Source organism: Pungitius pungitius, chromosome 15 (genome assembly GCF_949316345.1).
Source record: "Pungitius pungitius chromosome 15, fPunPun2.1, whole genome shotgun sequence".
Classification (NCBI taxonomy): domain Eukaryota; kingdom Metazoa; phylum Chordata; class Actinopteri; order Perciformes; family Gasterosteidae; genus Pungitius; species Pungitius pungitius.
Genome location: NC_084914.1, coordinates 9954657 through 9962405, shown reverse-complemented (window position 1 = coordinate 9962405; position 7749 = coordinate 9954657).

The following is a 7749-nucleotide window of genomic DNA, read 5'->3' as shown; positions in this document are numbered from 1 at the left end:
GAACACAACAGCCCGGGTTCATCTCCAAACAAATAAATCTCGGCAGACACAGATTGGCTCAGGAAAAAGCTCTGTTAGTTCCACAATTGATTGATGTCAATGTTTCGTTGAAACTAAAGATGTCGGATAGAAGATTACATGAAAATCCTCCCATTGAATTTAGTTTGTAACTGAAACGCCTTTTTTGTTTCATGCCATTATTCTGTCGTGGATATTGCCTTTTTTTTTTAATTCCCTCTCTGTTGCAGTAAAAAAAAACATCCTGCTGCCTCTGAATTGGTTACTGGGAGTCAACACAAAGCCCGAGGGGAGAAGAGGGAAACGGCGGGAGTGAAGTACTCTGGTAATAGGATGAAATAAATGAAACGAGGAACCTTTAGGCTCCTTTATGTAGTCTCTCTCTCTTGTGTCAACATGCCCTATGATTTGTTGGCCTTTTATTGGGGATGTGGATGACTCATTGGCCCGCCTCACCATGAAGCCGTGAACGATTGCTGGTATTTACTGTGCGACACAGAAGCACTGAAAGGTAAAAGTTGAAAAACACACGGTGCTGCTTTGAGGAACTTCTCTTAAAATGTTTTAGTGAAAAAGCCAGGGTCAAGCATGTTGTTTTGCTTGAGGTTACACAGCAACAAGGCCCTTGTATTTGAATTCCCGGCATCTCATCATTTGATGTGTTACTTTTCTATGTATGCAAACGTTGCAATCAGCCACGGACCATTCATGATGATGTCAGTGAAAACATTAATTAAATTACATAGTCTTACATTTACTGTGACAACCCTGTAATTTAAGGACTAACTCTTCACTTCAGTAAAAGTATGGCGTGGGTTTTAGCTTAATTCACAGGAAAAAGCCAGAACATATAAAATATGGCACAGCCAGAAAATTACAACCAATTTGAAGAGACACACTTTTCAATATTAACTACATGACATGTTATGTGCAAATCAATGAGGTAGGTATTGACAGGTATTGCAAAATGAAGAAAAAAGGCTCGGTCAATTGTTGAATCGCGCTCTCACCATTGAGAGACCTTATGTTGTGTTGGATTGTTGGATAGGAAGAAGCCTGCACGATAAGACCCCTCTGAAACATGTGCACGTGCAGTGTCAATAGAGAGTGGTCGTGTTGTTGCAGTGTTTTTTCCTTTAACGGTGAGAAATGTGACACCTTTCTTATGCATGAAGATTAAACAAGAGGTGAAATGCTTTGAATGTTGACACCATGACTCATTCACATGAAATGGCTTCGTTGTTGGGACGTGGGCGATTATTTGTGACTTAAAAACAACTTTACACACTACATCTTTTTAACTGTTTTTCAAATAGACCTTTAGTATCTGGGCCCATTTTATTTCTGAATGTAAATGGCGTCCTAGTGGTGATACGTTAAATGGAGGTGGACCTATTGTGGAGAGACAATAACAGGCCCCGCTCAGCACAGGTTTATTTATATTGTTAACACTCCCACAAACTACACTTGGACACTTACCAGCCTCCAGCTAGCCTGGATACACGGGCCAACAAACTTGTCTGTCAATAGACGTCCATTGTCTTTCTACAGGTTCTTTAATATGAATGCCAAATATATTAAAACACGTATTACAGTTTAAAAGAATATAACACAACTTGGAAATTTAAGAAAATGATTCAAAGCACCTGTTACTGTGTCATTCCTGTTGTTATGCAAACGCTAAGTGTTATGAGCCAATAAAGGATGGACCTCCATGTTAACAGCCACCCACATAGCTCCCTTAGTACTAATCACAAGATGCTTAATAAAATACACATGACCTTACAAATACAAACATAGATACACACATACCTTAAGGTACAAACATCATAATCAAAAGGGGAAACATTGGGGCGTCTAACCGTGAGAGGAACGGTGGGAGACTTTTTTTATTTTTTTATCTCTGTTGCTAAAGCAACAAGGAAATGGCATACCCATGTAGAGCCCACTGAACTAGAACTAAGGGGGGGGGGGGGGCTGAGAGGAATAGCACATTTACATTCACATCCACTATATATCTCCTGGGTTGTTTCAAACCTGACATCTCCACCTGTCAAAGAGCTGTCCGCACTCGTCATTTATCGAGTGTCCACTGTGGACAGGGAGAGAAGACCGGTGCAACACTTTGATTAGCACTGTTCTCCAAACATCTCAAAGTCGCACAAGGAAGTGGAAGCCCTGTATGTTTAGGTGTGTATTTGTATTTGCTTAATGTGATGACATTATCCCCTCAATCGCATTACTTTAAAGCATTGAAATACAAGCTCCCTTATTTGGTTATGCTTCCTGGGCTCAGGAGTGTGCAATTAGTCACGTCTCATGGGTTTAATAGCTTCCACAGTGGTCCTCATTTCAGCCCAAGCTGGAAGCAAGTCAAAGAAACATGCAAAAATGCTATGAGGATGCCATGACATGTGACATTTTCATCCCTGAAATGAAAAACAACGTGTCTTTGTGATAACAATGAGAACAAACACTGTTTTAGCCAAAAATCTTTTCAATGTTGTTTTTTTTAAACACCAAACCTGCCTTTGAGTTTGCTGATGCACAGCAAATAGTTTCTGAGGATCCTTCATAGTTGTGCGTTGTCTTCTACTTTATGTGGGTAGACTAATAACACCATTTCTGTCAAGTTTTCTACTTTACACTCCCGGTTATAGTGAGCAGAGAAACCTTTTCAGTAGAAAGAAAATTAAGGACCACTAAGCCCCAAAATGATAAGGAACGGGTGGTTATGTGCTGAAAGGGTCTCAAGGGTCGTTTTGATATTTACCAAGTTAATTCCAGTTGGAATATCTAGAAAGGTCTTGCAGAGAAGGTGAGAAGAGGCACTATTTACTGAGATTATTTCTAGACACTTCATGGACTGAAGTAGTTCCTTTGCACAAAGGCTAATCAAGCATTTTTTTGCACTCAGGTGAGAGTGAAGAACCATTAGAGAGAAACTCATCTGCTTGAAGGACCGGAAACACAGCAGGGTGTGGACCACAAAGAGAACGAAAGTCCAGGGCGAATGGGAAAGGGAGAAGGAAAGCGGAAATAAATAAAAAAGACGACATGGCATTTCCTAAGAGAAACACACTGACATTCAATTCAACTCAATTTATTTGATTTTGTACAGACCTAAATGACCAATTTCCCTCAGAGGGCTTTGCAGTCTGTACACAGGCGACGTCCCGAAACCCAGACATGAAAGAGACACGTCTGTTTTAAAGACAGCTGCAGGTGTCAGTCTTGCTTCGAGGCACTAGGTGAACAGAGGTTGAAAGCTGTCACTCTTTTTAATAGTAGTGCCAAAATGACATAAATCCTAACAAGTACATTTCCAACTGAGGCACTTTTGCCATTGTTTGATGTGCATGACTCACATTCTCTTTTTGAACTTGTAGTACTGTATCTCCTCACACAAAAAAAAACCCTTTGTTAGTAGCCCAAATCCTCCTTTTACCGTCTTCCAGAAAACATAATGCAGCTGTTCCCAAAAAAAGATGTTATGACAAAATGTAACGCAGAGCAATTATTGGGCTGCAGATTGTTCATCTTTGCTAAAGGTAATAATGAGAATCGAGCTCAACTTGTTTGACTTGCTCCGTCGCAGTGTAATACTACTGTCTACTTAAGCTTTGTTCAAAAACCTCCACAGGATCACAGATGAAGAACAGAACAGTCAAATCTCAAACGAATGCCTTTTTCTACGTTAAAAGGATATGCATTTGTAATAATATATGTTTTTTTTCATAGCACTTTTCTGGGTACCCAAAGACGCTTTACGATGTAAGATCCCCCGATGCTCCATCAATGAAGTGGCATCAGTCATGTTACACTGGTCTCTTTGTATTTGAGCATGTTGTATTTCTCTCCATGATACACCTGCAACATACAGTTTGTGACTCTGCCTACTCATTTCTGTGAGATCTATGTCAGTTTGGGTTATTATTGCAGTGACACAATTATCCTTGCAGGCCTGCAAACATGCATCTGCCAAAACATCAACTTTTCAAGAGCTGACAGAAACAGTCTTCTTTGTTTGAATAGTGTTTATCAGACAATCCTAAGGGTTTTTTAAAAGGATTATGTAGCTTAGGAAGTCATTTTCTCAACTCGTTCAAGGAATACTTAATCCTTCGGTTTTACTGAAAAATTGGAAACGACTAAAGCGATGTAACCGCAAACATTGCTTGTGTAAGAGGGTGTGCGTTTTCAGCCCGCTGCTGATTTTAAATTGGTTTAGGAAACAAAAATGCTTGAAATATAATCTAACTAAGCTCAGATGAAATATTTGAGTTATTCAAGGCTCGTGCGGTGTCGAGCACGTCAGGCAGTGATTTGAAGTTGACCGTGGGGGTGGATTTGAGCGATACGTATGGCTGTAGGGGTGTTGTTATCTGACAATTGCCTCGCAGCACAGGAGACAGACTGAGGCTTTGAACACATGGAGCGCGAGAGGATAAGAAGGCTGATCTGGACGGTTGAGACGCAGTCATCAGAGGCGGTCTGCAGAATCTGTTACCTTGCCAACCAAGCCTCTCAGTGTGAGGGTTAAATGTAAGAGATTCTCTGCCAATGCAAATAGGTTGCCTTCTGTTTTCACTACACTCATTGTGTTTCATCATCTAAAAACATGCAAGAATGTGGTACAGGAGTTCAGATCAGATCAAATTCTTTAGAGCACATTTTGGGTTCAATTTGTCATTGGATCACACCTGGATAATATTCACTAAACCATCAACCATCAATGTGCCCCTTGTGACGCCGGGATATGAAAGAGGAATATCATCATATAGCCCTTTTATTGCCATCACTGCAGGTAAAATATTACTTGACATTTTTGATGTAGGAGCATCAGTGTTACTACAGAAAGTGACCTTTAATAACTAAAGTAAAAATGTAATGTAAAATAAAAAATGTTTCTCTATACAAGTGGTCTGCAGTTAAAATGAAGTTCATCTCCAACATAATCAGAGGACAGTAATGTTTGTCAGCAGAGTGTTTTGTTGTGGTCTTACATTTTTTGGAGGGAATTCTGCTTTGAAATTCAAAGCAAGGTTTTTGAGAACTCGCTGAAGTTTTGTGGTCATCTTCATTTCGGTGATTCCCTATTAATCTCCAGTGGAGCCAATGGAGACATGGCAAAGGCACAAAAATAGCGAACTTGTTGCTAAGGAACAGTGAGAAATAACCCTAACTTTTCTTGAAACATCTGATCTTCTCTCCCATGGTGCGCCTATCTCCGTATGTGCCAGTATGTGTTGTGGGGGGGGGGGGGGGGGGGACGTTGGTTGCGGAGTCAGGTTTAGCAGGGGTTGTTTCTAGGCAACTGTTTTTTTTTTTCTTCTTTTAATATCAAACCAGTTAGTTTTTCTGTGTTTACGTTCTGTTTCTATTCATTATTGCCTGCTTGTCCACCGGTACAATTTCTCATTATTTACATTGAGCCAACTGGTTCTCGGGTGTATGACCCAGCGCAACTCTTAAAAAAAGACAGAAACAGAAATCAACTGTGTGCTGTTCAGAACAGGTGTCAGCATCCATGATGGGCAGCAAGGTTTCAGTTCTACAAATAGTAATAAAGAGTTCCTGTCCTGTATGCAGAGCTGTGTTAAAGTAATTGCACAAATAAAACTCATCGGGTTTTAGTGATATCGGGCCTGTGCAGACATATTGGTGACATTTATGGGTTGTGCAGGCGTTTGACGTGGCATCTTGTGCCCTTATTATGGTCATCATTATAATTAAAGTGTTTATTAAATTGATTCGGCACACATGTGAATGAGTGTGTGCAACGGAAGCACAAATGCAAAAATAGAATCAACAACATTATTTTAGGGGTTCTAGCTGTAGTAGAATCAAAAAGAGTTGTTCTGCACAGTTCATATGAGGTGAGTATAAGATCATTTATAACAAAGTGTAACAATGTACTGTATTTTTTAAAATATACATATGCTTTGAAAGTAGATGCAGTGCAAGTAATTATAGCATCTACCTCCTACTCCTCCGCACAACACACAATACACACAAAGACACACTGCATCAATCGTCTGTTTAGGCAGAACCCTTTCATTTTAGTTTTAATTGGCTCCATGTGAGGTCTTTAATTAGGGGCTTTAAATTGGATATTTCAAGTGGAAACCTGTGGCAGTTTGTGTGTTTGGTCCAACACCATTAAAAGTCTCGTCTTCAGTGGACATGACCTGCACATTACCTGTCCACACGAATGCATGCCATTAAACATGTGTGCGTGTTGGACAGACAACCCACTGCTGCCACTAACAAAGACGTCACATGCAGCTTCCTTTCTCTAATTATCCCATTCCTCCTGATCCAGACGGTGCAGCGCCTCGCGTCACTGTGGTTAAGTCACATTCAGTAAATCTCAGCAATTAGGGGGTGTTACGGCATTACGGCAGTGAATAAACCCATGTCTTCTACCATATTATCCCGTCATTGCAGATTAGGTCACCAAAGCATTTTATAACATTCTCTAATAGAACGTGGATTTCTTGCTTTGTCTTAAATGTTGGAATACATTTATTTATATAATAGTATGGAATACTGTTGAGTTGTTGGGTGTCTACAGTGTCTAATTTCCTGAAAAAAGAATTGATAATAGGATTCATGTTTATAGGTCTTTTTGTCCAATATTACTTCTGTCTGTAAAATCTTCTTTCATTTTCGACAATGTTTACATCACGGACAACATTAGCGATGGACAAAGGACCACCGTATATAATTTTACATGACGGGATACTTTGCTTTTCATGAAAACATAAAACTGTTTGTCCCTGCAGTGTGTGGCAAGTGATAACTTGCTGGTTGTACACTTTTGATTGATTCCTTTGTGTGTTAGGTCTCACTCAAATATTCATTTGCAGCAGGGAATACCTTTTAAAAAAGCAAAATGCTACTTCACAGTGACTTTAAATGGGGCACCAGTCTGCTGTAACACGTTACCTTTGAGTCGATTTCAAAGTAACGTACTAAACTGAATTAGTCCGTGGCCTTATTTATGTGAAGTAAAAAGAAAACTGTGTGTTTGAATAAACTTGTGCATAGGAATAGCATATCTGAACCACCAGGCTGCTTTAACGTATGGCTCTCATGGAGAAAATATCCTAATCCATCATCCTGATTTCAGAAATCAAGTCTCTACATATGGTATCTTTCTAAAATCAACCTCGACTCTTCTTTTGCTAAATTTCTTTTACGCTGCATCCACAGAAATGACTCTTTTGGATAGTTAGATAGTGCCATCTGTTGGAAGAAGAAAAAAACTACAGCTTTGATAACTGATTTCCAGCAGATGGGGATACAGCAAATCTACACAGACTTTATAGTTTTGAAAGTTTGACACATTATACCTTTATGGTATTTTCAACCGTTAGGCAGAGAGGAAGACGAGTAAGAAGAAAGGAAAAAAATCAACACCATCTGCTGGGTAAGTCTACGTAGCGATCATCCAAACTATGCTGATCTTAAAACATATTTTATAGAATAGAATTGTATGGAAACATTTTACATATTCAAACTTATTCTAACTATGAACTTGCAGGTAAATTGCAGCAACAAATATCCAGTAGTACACACTCCATATTTAACTAATTCCTGGAAGCAGTGGTGAAAGTAAGCCGGTACTGGCTGGTACGCCGTGCCGGGAAGACATTTCTTCACACGCACAGGCCCGTCGCGACAAGGCAAGTAAAACAAGCAACTGCTTGGGGCCCCAAGACAACG